The sequence below is a fragment of the Urocitellus parryii genome, chromosome 11 (genome assembly GCF_045843805.1).
Source record: "Urocitellus parryii isolate mUroPar1 chromosome 11, mUroPar1.hap1, whole genome shotgun sequence".
NCBI classification, from domain to species: Eukaryota; Metazoa; Chordata; class Mammalia; order Rodentia; family Sciuridae; genus Urocitellus; species Urocitellus parryii.
Window position 1 is genome coordinate 80,181,498 of NC_135541.1, and position 15,344 is coordinate 80,196,841.

Here is a 15,344-nt window from a genome sequence, read left to right on the forward strand (position 1 = left end):
ACACAAAACTGATTTTAAATAATTATTATTGGAGATTGGGGTTGTGGCTCCGTGCTGCAATGCCTGCCTAGCATGTGTGAGGCACTGGATTCAATTATCAGCACTGAATATAAATAAATGAATAAAATAAAGGTCCATCAACATCTAATGAATTTTTTTTTGTTTGTTTTTTTAAGTATTTTTTCAGTTGTTGATACACCTTTATTTTATCTATTTATATGTGGTACTGAGAATCTAACCCAGTGTCTCACACATGCCAGGCAAGTGCACTACCACTGAGCCATAGCCCCAGCCACAAGTAATAAAAGTTTTAAGAAATTATTATTGTTGTGCATCCAGATGCTGTCAATTTGACATAAAATACTTCCAGCCATGTTTATTGGTATCTGTTCCTGAAAGTAGATTAAAAACTTCAATCAAATAACAAGTATGAGTAAGCAAAATAGGTTAGAGAACAGGCTTTCCCTTTAAAAACATTCCATCATATTTCTAGAAAATATTTAATACTTGAGGTCACTGAAGTTGAGAATTCTCAAAACTAACCTGAAATATGTGAAATTGTAGAAAGTATTATATATCTTCATGGCTCTCTCTGTTAAATTTATATTCCTTTAAATTTGTTTCTGCTCAGATCAAATTAAAAGGCTTCATGGTACCAAACAACTACAGTAAAAATTACCTTTTCATTTAGAATGATCATAAAAAATCATAAAACTATTTTTTGGGAGTGGAGATGTAGTTCAAGTATGTGTGAGGCCCTAGGATCAATCCCTATCACCACAAAACTAAAAAATAAAACAATTTTATAAAAGAATAAAATTAACACTTTGGTTTAGTTTTACAATTATTTCATACTTTCACTTGAGTGTTTGATCTTCTATTTCCTGTCATTTCCCAATGAATCTATGCAAATAGTCATAAAACTGAACTGAGCCATTGTGGGGAAAAAAAACATGCTGATATGAAGAATTTTAGGGTTTAGCCTATTTTATAGAAGCCTATTACATCAAATAGTAATCTCAGTCTTTTGATTATATGCTGTTGCTGTTAAATACCCCTAATATATACATTTATTCATAAATTGTATACCAATATATGTTAATGGTACCTGATACACTTACATACCAAGTATAGTATAGTAAGTAAATATAAATTCTGGTATTTTCTTCTAGCATGGAATGTTTTGCCTAGTGCTTACTGGCAAAATTATAATAAACTCAGATTTGCAGGTAGGTTTTTTGGAGGTGCATTTTAAAATGACTGGGAATTCATTTCTTTGGTGATACTATTGCAAAACCTGCTATAATTATAAACTTCTATAATAATTGACAAAGCAGAAAGTATTCCAAAGATATATAATCTATAAGCTGTATACTTTCAGAGATGAAAAGGTTAATATGGGTGTGTGGGGAGGGAAGAATAAAAGTTTATTCATTGGATTATACAAAGGGAAGTGAACAGAAGTAGGGATGGGAATAGGAAGCCTGTAGAATGAATTGGGCAGTAACTTTCCTGTTTAATTATGGACACATGATCAGTGTGTTATATGGGAAGTTATATTCCATGTATGTATAATATGTCCAAATATACTCTACTCTCATGTATATCTAAAAAAGAACAAATAAAAAAGTTAATATAAGTATTTCCACATATCAGTGATACAGATTTTATAGCATTTTTAAACAAAGACAGACTGTACATATTTTAGGATATACAAATTTAAAGTCACCTTTGAATCTCTCTATCCAGGTTTCATACAAAATGTTGAATGGGTTAAACTATAGGAATGCTTTCTGACACAGACTGCTACATATATGTTAGCTGCTGTCATTGTCATCATCATCAAAGTTTGAAGCCATCAATAGTGTATATCAACCATTATTTAAAAATACACAGTGTGGGCTGGGATTCTGCCTAGCAAGAGTGAGGAACTGGGTTCAATTCTCAGCACTGCATATAAATAAACAAAGTTCTTTGACAACTAAAATACATATTTAAAAAACACACAGTGTGTTCAGGGAAACTCTGTACCATCATTTTGGAGATAGCATAGAAAATATGTATTATGTTGCCTTTGTTCTAATATTTCTTATTTTCTTCTTCCTCTTCATCTCTCTCTCTCCCTCTCTGTTTTGGCACTGGGGATTGAACCTAGGGTGCTTAAACACTGAGCTACATCTCCACCCCTTTTTAAATTTTTACTTTGAGACAGCTAGCAGTCATATTTCTTCAAATGTTTTATTAAAAAACCCAACTGGACTGGGAATGTAAATCAGTGGTAGAGCACTTGCCTAACATGTACAAGGACCTTTCTTCAATCTCATGAATCACAGGAAAAAAAAAAAAAAAAAACAAAGAAACTCAAATCAGTCTAAAAGTAAAATTTTAGAATTTTTTTCTATTACATATCCTATTTTTATCTTATACATAAAAGTTATAATTACCACAAATGTTCATTGTTTAGCATACAAAATCCCATTTTCATCTGCAAAAATTTTTTATGAAAGTATAACAGTTTTTAAAAATTCTTTTAATTTTACTTTTCCTTTTTTGAGGGGGCAGTTCTGAAGGTTGAAATTAGGGGTGCTTTATAACTGAGCTACATCCTAGCCCTTTTTATTTTATTTTTTTAAATTTTGAGCCAGGATCTCACTAAATTGCTTAGGGCTTTTCTACATTGTTGAGACTGGCCTCAAATTTGTGAACTTCATGCTTCAGCCTGCCAGATTGTTGGGATTACAGGCTTGTGCCACAACACCCAGCCAAAATATATTTATTTTCAGTTGACAAACATTATATCTATTCATTGTATACAAAGTGTAACAGTACTAATTTATTTTAAATTAATAGGAAATTTGGTAATATGTTTAACTCCAGAATAATAGAGTAAATATGTATATAATTGGTTATCATTCAGGTAATCATTTCATATTTAGATTAATTTATTATCCTTAAAGGAAGGGTAGAATCTTTAAAGCCTATAATTATCATATTATATTACTTTATATGTTAAATACTTGATTTCTTGCTTTTAATTCATTAAAATAAAGTTTTTTTGTCTGTTTAAAGATATCTTGAAATCAATTGTCTAGCACTTGCTCTTGGGGAAGAGGATGTAACGCAGTAGTAAAGTGCTGGCCTAGCATACAGGAGTCCCTGGGTACTATCCCCAGAACATAAAAAATAATAAAAAAAATAAAAATAAATAAAAATAAAAACAGTGCTAGATTTTATCTCTTTTGGGTGTTTTAAAAATCTGGTACATCAGATGTTTTGGTACACACTGTATTATGAGCATCAGAAGCTGAAACTGGAGAATGCCTGCACAACATAGAAAGAATCTATATCCAACAAACAAGCAAAAAATATAACCTGATAAGATATAGAATTGGGGCTGGGGTTGTGGCTCAGCAGTAGAGCACTTGCCTGCCATGTGCAGGGCCCTGGGTTTGATCCTCAGCACTACATAGAAATCAATAAAATAAAGGTATGTGTCCAACTACAACTAAAAACTAAATATTAAAAAAAAAAAAAGAATTGCTCTGGGGGTGGTGGCACATGCCTATAAATCCTATTGACTCAGGAGGTGGAGGCAGGAGGATCATGAGTTTAAAACTAGCCTCAGGAATTAAGGCATGCTGACCATAAGGAATGTAGGAGACCCTGTCTCAAAATTAAAAAAAAAAAAGCCTGGAAATTTGGCTCAGTGGTTAAGTGCCCCTGGGTTCAATCCCCAATACAAAAAGAAATATGAATATATATATATATATATATATATATATATATATATATATATATATAATTTTTATACATATAATTTATTCCATAAAAGTTGACATAACAAACATACATTTTCCAGATAAATTTTAGACAGTTTGCAGACACATTTTAACTTACTTTTCTACCCCTTGTTTAGAGTAACTATTGTGTGATAATAGAGTTCATGGATTTGTATTTATTTTTGTGATTGACATATATGATTTTTATGATTGACATATGTGATTATCATATATTTATATTGGTATATATTTGTCTTTTCTGTTACGCTTACCTAATTTTTCTTCTGTTTTTTTCTGCTGCTGGCGAAGGGATATTTTATTGCACTTAAAGGTTTACTGCTGGTTACTGGACGATATTTAGAAGCCAGATAAGAGATCATCTAAAAAGTTACAATGTAAGTTTATGTCTTAATGTTTTCTATATGTTCTTCAAAAATCACACAATAATATAAATGAATTTATTGGAGGTTGAAAAGAAAGTTCTGCAGCAGTGTGATTCAGAATGTTTCATAAATCAGTACTAACACCATTATCTGAGAACTTGTTAGAAATGCCTATTTTTCGGGCCTATGGCAGACCCCCTGAATCTTAACCTGGAGATGGAGAGGGCAAGGTTGGTAGGAGAAACTGTCTTCACATCATCTAGGTAGCAATCACCAACTGGAAGTATTGTTAGGAAATGTGAAATGGAACAACTATTTTGAATACCTATACCACAGGGGTGATTTTCCTTCCTCCCTTTGTAGAGGTATTCATGGATCAGAAATCACTTTATTCAGTTTTCACATGTTTGACATTTATCTGGATGGTCAAGATTGCTAGAATTCTCACCTTTTATTAATTGGGAACATCATGTGCATATAGACCCTTTTGCATTTTAGAAAACAAAACTTTCCTATTGTACTATGACTGGACAACCATTAAACTGAAGCATAGAATTAATAAAATTTCTGAATGTTTTAGTTAAAAAGCATTAAAGTCTAGACATTGTTAAATGACTTATTCCAAGGTCATACAGGTGGCAAACCTAGGATTTAGACCTCAGCCATCTTATTTCTTAATTTTATGATCTTTCTAGAACACAACTCCATCTTACAAATGAGATGCACCAAATCTTCCATCTCATTTGGTGTATTATATTAGAATTCTATTTTTAAATTTTAAATACCAATTTTTAAAATTGAGTGTTTTTTTAAAGTCAGCTTTTAGTCATTGGTTTTCTTATATATTTGCTGTGCTTTTAGTACCTTATAAAATAAAAGTTTATGCCTAATAATTACTTAGATTTTGAAATACTATGGATTTCAAAAGTAGAATCAATAGCTATAAAGAACTTTAAAAATCACCCAGCCCAATTCCTGACTGCACAGATGAAAAAAAACTGTTCAAAAAAGAGAAAGTCACAAATTGATAGAGAAAAAAACCAAAGCTGCAACCAAAATCTCTTACTTTTAATTCATTACTTGTTTATCATATTATGACTGCTTTCTAAAAATACATATAAAATTAAATAAGGACAGGTGAGAAAATACTTCCATGACACAGTCACCAAAAGTGACTATGTTTGTCTTCAGTTTTTAAGAGTATGTTTTCATTTTAAATGATCCACTCAATTCTGTTGTTTAGGAATATTATTTTAGCATTTTCTGGTACCCTGAGGCATGGTCTCATTCCTAATCTCCTCAGTGAAGAAACTTATGCCAGATACAATTGCCGGGATGCTGGGTGGTGGTGGCTGCAGTGCATTCAAGATTGCAGTAAAATGGTTCCAAATGGAGTAGAGATTCTCAAGTGCCCAGTTTCCAGAATGTATCCAACAGATGATTCTGTTCCTTTTCCTGCTGGTACATGAGTAAAGAGAATTTATTAAAACTTATTTCCTAATACACAGTCAACATAAAACTGCTCCTTGCTTAAAGAGCTTGTAACATGGTAGAAGACATGGTGTATCCACATTAACATGGTCATTGCAAAGATGTACAAGTAGTACTATGCAGTCTCATACAAAGGAGAGAGGAGTACTAGGTGGGACCCAGGGAGGGAGACTTATAAAGTAACTAAAATTTCACCTAAATGCACTCTGAAAATGTGAGTAGGATTTTAGGAGAGTTTGTGGGGGAATATGGGAAGACTTGAAAGATGAAAGGTACAGTGAAGAATAGTGAGTTGAAGGACAATTTAGGACATACTGCTCAGCCTAGTTTTAATTTCTGTGTACAACACGTGAGGGTAGTGAGAGAATATTGAAAGGGTGAACCAGGTGTAGAGGACCTCAGCAACCAATCCAGGTAGTTCAGAGTTCATCTTATGAAAAATGTTGAACTGGTAAATATATTTGAGTGTTTTTCCCTAATAGGGAATGTACAATATTACGTTTTTGTCACTTCTGATCTGCTTTTGTTATCATGTGTTCGGGATTAAGACTTCAGGGGTGGTGAAAACTGCTTCAGGGCTAGCATGTTTGTGTCCCCATGATGTTTATATTTATCACAAAATACTCAAAAAACATATGTCAAAAAATAATTTTTATCTATGTTCCATTGTCCTACATGGGTTAATATTATCAAGTAGGTATTTATTTTAGACCTATTTATGTTCTCACAATTTGGTAAAAGTTATAAAGTATTTTTATGTGCTTCATACATTTTAAAACTATATCAAGAAATTTATATGATAGATTCAGATTTATTCACAGGTTTTTTTAAAATAAAGTTTATTCAAATATATAAGGACTCTAAATTTCATTTTTAGTTTACATGCTTCACCTTATTTTTAAAAAATACAATTATATATCTACCTATTGTCATCCTAAGTATTACTTTATTATTAATATGGACAAAGAAAATTATCTGTGGACTCTTTACATTCACTGGGGATATTTTCTGAAGTTATGATAGATTCCCATGTTTGAGAGTACCACTTTTTTACATACTTTAATCACTATTACATATGTGTGCAGAGGAGTAAGAATATTTAGGTGATAAATGACAAGCTAAACTCATTTATTGTTTATTGTTCTGCTAGACACTATTCAAGCTCATCATTTCATCTACCTGCAGCATTACAAATCATTTTGTCACAGGCCTGAATAGTTAAAACTACTAATGTTAATTGTTCATATGACAGATTGTATTATTTTGTGTAGTAGGAGCTGCTGTTTTCCCTGGGCCTACTCCAATCCTTATTTCTCCCTCCAAAGAAAAGTATGTGTTTTCACATTACTTAAGTTGTGGGATTTAGGAGAAGATCAGTATGTAGTTTCTAATAGAGGTCACATCCATTCTGTCTCAAACAGGATCAACCATTGTTTGAAGTAATACAGGAAGCTATGCAAAGACACATACAGGGCATGCAGTTCCGAGAAAGGAATGCTGGACCACAGATAGATTGCAACATGAAGGATGAAGGTATGGAACTTTAACTCCATAGTGAATATTCACTGATACAGAGAAATTTAACCTTGTAATCATTCTTTCACTTTGCAGTAATGGATGCAAAACTTAAGATATAACAATGAGAAAGATAAGACTATTTCTGATCTCATCAAGTTTTTAGTTTCTACAGAAAATATGAAATTTCATATCATTCTAGTCAGCCAATATTAACAATAATATTGATGATTACAATTTAAAATGATAACATCAATATCAATTGCCATAAATTATCTGGTAGGCATTGTGCTAACTATTTAACCTATGTTGTTCCAATTTAATACTCTAAAGAACATTTGAAACAAGTTATATTGTTTTCATTTTTACTAAATGAGAAAACAAGAGTAGCCTGCCTAGAGCTAAAGAGCTACTAAGTGGCAAACTAGGATTTTTTTCCCTGGTCTCTCTCTTTGGCTTTTACCCCTGTAAAACAGTTTTTACAAAAATGATATATGTATATCAAGTTAAAGTTGATAAACTTTTAACTTTTAACTTCTTTATTTTATGGCACATAATCATTACCAGCCAATGCAAGGCTAATTGTTTCATTTTTCCCCTCTTTCTCTTACAGAATCATTCTAATGCATTTATTGTATATTTATTTTTTATAAAACACATATTATTTTATGTATATGTCATTTTAATGTTTTATTAGTGCATTACAGTTATATATAATTTTGGGTTCATTTTGAGGTAATCACACAAACATTTGCTCCACTTCACTCCCTAGTACTTCTTCTTTCCTTCCCCTCTTTCTGCCACCCATGTTCACCTCACCATATTCCCTTTCCTCTACTCTACTGGTCTTTTATTTACTTACACATTTTTAATTTTAAACACCATTTTAATTGGTGTTTAATAGATGCACATAAAGGTGAAAATCACCGTGGTATATTCATCTGTATACATAGCATACTTTGGTCAATTGCATTCTATCGTTCCTCTCTTTTCCCCTCCTGTCTACCTCCCCGTCTGCTCCAATGATTTTCATGGGATCTTTACCCCTTTCTTTTTTTCCTTGTTTCTGGCTCCTGGATTTGAAAGAAAACAGTTTACCCTTGACTTTCTGGATCTGTCTTATTTCACTTAGATGCTATTTTCCAGTTCTATTCATCTAATAGCAAATGCCATGCATATCAATTTTTTAACTTTATACTTTAGAAAGAATTTGAGATTCATAAAAGTTTGCAAAAAAATGATACATGGAGAACCATGAACCATTCACTCAGTTTCCCTCAGCTTGTCCCAATGGGGGTGTCTTATATAACTGAAGTATGGAATCATTAGGAAATTGACATTAGTGTGATACTGTTAACTAGCCTATAGACCTGATTTGGTTTCTAGTTTTTACATTATCTCATCTGTGTGTCTGTGTGTTTGTGCATACATGCTCACACTTGCATGTATGTGTGCATGTAGCTCTGTGAAATGTGACTCCATGTGTAACTTCATGCAACCATTACCACAATCAAGGTACCGAACTAATCCATCACCGCAAAGGTCTTTGTGTCTGCCTTTATAGTTAACACCTACCCACTCTACTGCCACACTTGAACTCTAACAACTGCTAATCATTTCTCTCTATATATGATTTTATTATGTTGTGAATGTTATGTAAATTGAATCCTACTGCATATAATTTTTTGAGTGGTTTTATTCACTAATTATAATGCCCTCAAGATCCATCCAAGCAGATGCATGCATTGGTAGTTTATTTCTTTTTGTTGCTGAATAGTATTTCCTCTTAAGGATGTCAGAATTTATTTAAACTTTCATCCACTGAAGGACATTTAAGTAGTTCCATTTTTTTACTAATACAACTAATATGAATATTTCACATGTAGATTTTTACATGACACTTATGTTTCATTTCTCAGGGAATGGCCAAGGATGTGAGTCAGTCATATAATGAGTGCCTGTTTTATTTTATAAGAAATTGCTAAACAATGTTCCAAAATGTTTGTACCATTTTACATTCCTCTCCAGCAATCTGGAGAGGACCAGTTTCGATTTTCATCCACACTGAATCACCATTTATTGTTATGGAGTTTTGTTTTGTTTTGTTTTGTTTTCAAAGAAGTTCTAATGGTTGTGTAGACTGCTATACAATATTTGCATATCTCTAATGTTAAACATCTTTTCATATACTTATTTGCCATTCATCTTCCCTAATTTTGTCATTTGCTTATTTTCTAATTGGATTGCTGATTTTTTGACTGTTAAGCTTTTTAAAAATATTGTTTTAAAAATTTTATCATAAAATGTCCCAGTTTAGCCATTTGAAAGTGTGCAGTTCAGGTTCTTTAACTACATTCACATTGTTGTGTAGCGATCATCACTATCCATCTCCAGAACTTTTTTGTCATCCCAAACAGAAACTACCCAGTAAATAATAAGTACTCATTAGCCTTTTCCCAGCTCCTAAAAATTGCTATTCTACTTTCTGTGTCCATGAATTTAACTATTTGAATGTATTTGTCCAGTGTCTGTTACTATAACAAAATACCTGAGGCAGGCCACTTTATACAGAAAAAAGATTTTTTTAGCTCAAATGTTTGGAGGCTGAAAGTATAAGCTGAAGCATCTCTGTTGAGTTTGGTCTCTGGTGAGGACCCTCTTTGTTATATCACTTCATGCCAGGTACCCTTATAGTGGGAGAGATTATGTGTGGGGGAGATCCCATGAGAAGAAAGAAAGCCAGAGATTTAGAGGTCAGGACATTATTATTCTTTGGAACCAAATCCCCTCTGAAAGTCATCATTGATCTTTTCCAATGGTAATGTCTCCAGTGACTCAACCACCTTCATCAGGCCACACCTCTTACAGCTTCCAGAACATTTAAATCATAGTCTGTGTACCTCATATAATTGAAATAATAATATATTTGCCCTTTGTTTCTGGCTTATTTCATTGAGCATAATTTTTTACATTTCAATCATGTTGTATGTGTATCAGAATTCTATTCTTCTGTTTTTGTTGGTGTTTTGAGGTTTTTTTGTGATAAAAATTTATAAAATAAAATTTTCAATCCAACATTTTTAAAAACTAGAAATTACAACCAAAATAAGCTGGAAGAAAACAAACCCTCTTAACACTTACAGAGATTCTCCTCCAGACTGTTTCCATGATTTTCATTAGAGAATCATTAGAGAATCTCAATGGGATAGAGAGTCTTTATGTGCCAAAAAGAAATAAAGGACTTCCCCTGGCTGTTCCCCTTGTTGGTAAATATTCTCTCCACATCCCTGGCTTCTTAGTGAAGCAGGCCTACATTCTCAAACTTGAAAGGATGCCAGTCATTTTGTAGGCATCTCTCTTCTGGCACCACACAGCTATGTACCAAGTCTACAGCTGGGTTCCAAAAAGGCCATACAATTTTGAGTTGCAAATCTGTGCTAAGTATATAAGACATTGACTGACAGGAAACTTTTTCTTTTAATTACAGACTCAATCCATGTGGTTTATTTATTAGTGGAAGGAGTTAGAAATTAATTCCCTCCCACCCAAAAACCCCAGTAAATAGCAACAAATTTCCTTGGAAATCACAGTCACATGTAGAGTGCACCCTAGAAAAGAGAAGGGGCACAACAGTTGCCACCCACTTTCATCAAATACTGGATCTATTCAAGGGTGAAGAGAAAAGGCAACTTTAAAAAAGGCTGTGAGGGAAAATCTGTTCCAAGCCTCTCTCTTTATTTAGTATGGGATATTCATGTTCACATGGCATTCTTCCTATAGTTCACATCATCTTCCCTTGGGGTATGTCTGTGCCCAAATCTCCTCTTATAAAGATACCAGTCAGATTGGATTAGGGTCCACTCTTATGACCCTTGAAACTTGATTACCTTTGTGAAGTTCAGTTTCTAAGTAAAGTCACACTCAGATACACTGGAGGCCAGGATTACAATTTTTAAATTTGTGGGGAGGGATCCATTCAAACAAAATAAAAAATGTTTAGTTTTGAGAAGTGTTTATATACTAATGATGGCATTCCTTTTTTATTTTATTTTTAATTTTTTAATATATATTTGACAGTGGAATGCATTACAATTCTTATTAAACATATAGAGCACAATTTTTCATATCTCTGGTTGTATACTAAGTATATTCACACCAATTTGTGATGGCATTCCTTTTTTAAAATAATTTACAGTCAGGCATGGTGAGGCATACCTGTAATCCCATGGCTTGAGAGACTAAAGCAGGAGGATTCCCAGTTGAAAGACAGCCTCAGCAAATTAGTGAGGTCATAAGCAACTTAGCAAGACCCTTTCTCACAAAAAAAATTACAAATGTATTTATTGAGATATAAAATATTCCTCCCATATTCCTGTTCCCTATCCCACTCTAGATAGGGCAGAGGGGTTGTAAGGGAAGGAAGGGGGCATAGGTTATTAATGATGGTGGATTGTGATGATCATTATTATACAAAGTACATGTATGAAGATATGAATTGGTGTGAATATACTGTGTATACAATCAGAGATACGAAAAATTGTGCTGTATATATGTAATAAGAATTGTAATGCATTCCGCTGTCATATATAAGTAAAAGAGAGATATAAAATATTTATGTTTTTATTAATTTAATCTGCTCCTAGGTATCTAGCCTATGAAATAATCTAAAACACACAAAAATGTCATATTATATGATGATATTGATCATACCATCATTTATAATTATATAAAAGGAAGAAACAGCATTTACAATTAACAGAAAATATTTACATTGACCAGAATGAAAAAAATTACAAAATTAAACCTATGACACACAAATGTGAAATCTAGTAAATAAAAAATATTTGGATATAAGCCATTTATAAAAATATTACTGTATAAAAATATTAGAAGGAAATATATGTCTTTTGATTTTAAAATATAATTATGATTTTATAATTTATGATTTTAAAATATAATATTACATTTAAAATATATTAATATGTTAATATTAGTATAATGGCACCATTTATAACATAATGAACCTATGAGTTTCTAAGTAACTCACTACACTCATTGGCAAATATTGTATGCTCAAAATTACATTTTATATATTAATTTAAAATCATTAATTTATTATTTCTAGCAGCAACATCCAAATACTAACCCTGCTAACTGAAGTTAGCTTCTAACAATTACTTATAGTTCTTTTATCTTTCAGTAAGTCAATAGAAATAGATTTTATATTTAAAGAACATATTTTGTGATATCTTTGAATTAATTTCATTTTTTTATTTCAAATTACAGATAGTGGTATAAATTTTACCTCAAACTTAGTACTCAAATTAAGCAGATATTAACATTCAGTTATATTTTCTTCAAATCATTCTGTTTTTGTTTGAAAAGAAATAAACCATATCAGGTATATCCAAAGCTTCATCTCTTCTTTTCTTCCTTTTCTCTCTAGATTTAATGACTATCCTATAATCAGGGTTCACTATTTCCATGCATATTTTAATGCTTTAGACTTTTGTGTGTATTTTAGTATATGCAAATTACATGTGATCTATGTTGTGTTGTATATTTTCAGTGTACTATAACATATACATTGTATAAATATTTGATATATTTTAAAATTATACACAAATACGTGTATAATTTCATGAGTTTTATATAGACCAGATAGACATGCATAGCTGTATACATTAGTAATATCTATGTTTTAAGCTTTTACAGAAAAAAGTTTTTATTATATATCTCCTTTTATGACTTGTTTACTCAATCATTTTGTCTTGGATATTTTTGTTGACATAAATCTACTTTTTAAATTTTATATGATATAGGGTGTTTCCCAATATATAAACAGCATTTAATCATTCCTCTACTGAGTGGTTTATTTTTTTGCTGATAAAAGCAATGTAATGATGAATATTCTTATAAGCATCTCCATGTACACAGAAATAAGGATTTCCCTAGAGTATATTTAGAAAGAAATGTAATTACTGTTCAATTTTACGTCTCTAATTTTTAAGGTATTACCAAGTTGATCTTTAGAATAGTTGTCCTGGTTTATTATATTCCTATAAATTGTATAAATATTTTAAATAAAATATTAATTTTCATTTGCTATATAAAATATGTACCGGTTATAGAACATTTGTTTTATACAAGTTTTGGGTTTTTTAGGTTTTAATATAACTGCAGGGGTTGGTGACAATACAGGATTTATTTATGGAGAAAATCGCTTAAATTGTGGCACATGGATTGATAAAATGGGAGAAAGTGACAGAGCTAGAAACAGAGGAATCCCAGCCACTGCAAGGTAGTGTTTATTTTAAAGTGCTTTTGTAATTATGTCCTTTTTTAAAAAAATATTTTTAAATATATGTATATATTTTAGTTGTAGGTGGCCACAATATCTTTTTTTTTTTTAATTTTCATACAGGACAGCCTTAGGAGGCAGAGATGATAAGGACAGGTAGTAGTAAAATGATATAAAGCTACCAGCACAAAATAATTTAAAATTTTCTAATTCATTTGTTAAAAGTAAAAAGAAATGGATGGAATTAATTATGTTTCATTTAAGATAATGTTGGTGAAATATTATTCAATATGTAGTCAATATAAAATTATTCCTGAACTATTTTATATTTTGGGAAGTACTGAGTTTTTGAAATACAGTAAATGTTTTATATCACATCTCAATTGAGGCTAGCTACATTTTCAAAAAGTGGCCAATTTATTTTTACCTAGTAGATAAAAAGTAATAAGTGTACTAAATATGACTTTTTGGCTCTTATAAGAGGTTTGAATTGCTTTTAATGTCTGAAACTGCCATGTCTTTTCATCATTTTCCAGGGAAAGTTGTAACAGTCTCATATGAAGAATGGAACAGAAAAATACAAGAAGACTTTGAAAAACTGTTTCATGTTTCAGAAGATCCTTCTGTTTCTAATGAGAAGCATCCAAATCTAGTTCACAAACGTGGCATATACAAAGACAGTTATGGAGCTTCAAGACCTTGGTGTGACTACCAGCTCAGGCCTAATTTTACCATAGCAATGGTCGTGGTAAGAGAAGTGTTTGTTACTGTCAAAATTGTAATAGAATTTACTATTTTTATTTTATTTTTTTTAATTTTTTACTGTTTTCATTGCACTGCAGAAAAGGATATTGCTTATTAGCTAGTTTTAGATAGTCTTGTATAATTACAAAGGTCTGCTTATCACCTTTAACATTTACCAATCAGTATCAAAAAATAGAAAACAATGGAAGATGATCAATGAAGTGTTTTTCTGATGTATTTTTCACATCCTGAATACACTTAGAAAATGATATTTGTGCAAGACACTGTGATTGGATTTTGCTATTTATGCCAAATCCAGCTTCTTCAATGAGACCCTGATCTACCCAGTTGTCCTGAAAGCTAAAGATGTATGTATTTCCAATCATCTGTGCCACAAACAATGCCTCAGCATTCTAGATGGGAAGTTCCGGAGTAGTGAATTACTAGGAATAGCTTAAATCCGCACACTCTTTTATTGATAATTAATAAATCATGTATAGCCAAGGATTCTAGAGTCTCTCTCTCTCTTTTTTTTTAATTCTGCCTAAACTATGAGGGCAATAAAATAGAGGTTTGTGTTTCTCCATGCCTGCCTAGCTGTTCCCATTTTGTCAAAAACATAACTAAACATGGTATTATAAATTACAGTAGAATGAAAAACACACAGGCACACAGGACAGCTTTGATTCAATGTGCATTTGATTAATCTGTGCAAAATTAATGCAGATCCTCTTCTCCTTCTTCTCTGTATCATAAGTAATTATATTGTTCTACATTTTATTATGCTCCTAGAAGAAGAAAGTGTGTTCAGATACATCTTAAAGGAAATTCTTGTGAATATTATAAAGAATAAATTACATGCGTTGAAGTGAGTTCTATATTCCTAATAACTATGACAACTTCCTGTTGATCTAATACATTTTTGAAGAATATCCACACATTTTCCAAACTTCTAAGGCCTATAACAGTGCTTCCCAGTTAGCCTCATGGAATTAAATCTGGTTAGGCATCTACTCTTAAATTCTGCCCACACTGTATTTTTAAATATATTCTTTTTTTTTTCAAGACAATGATGTGTGTATGTAGGTGAAAGTAATTCTTCTGTGATGTGAAAAAGTTGTATATTTGTTT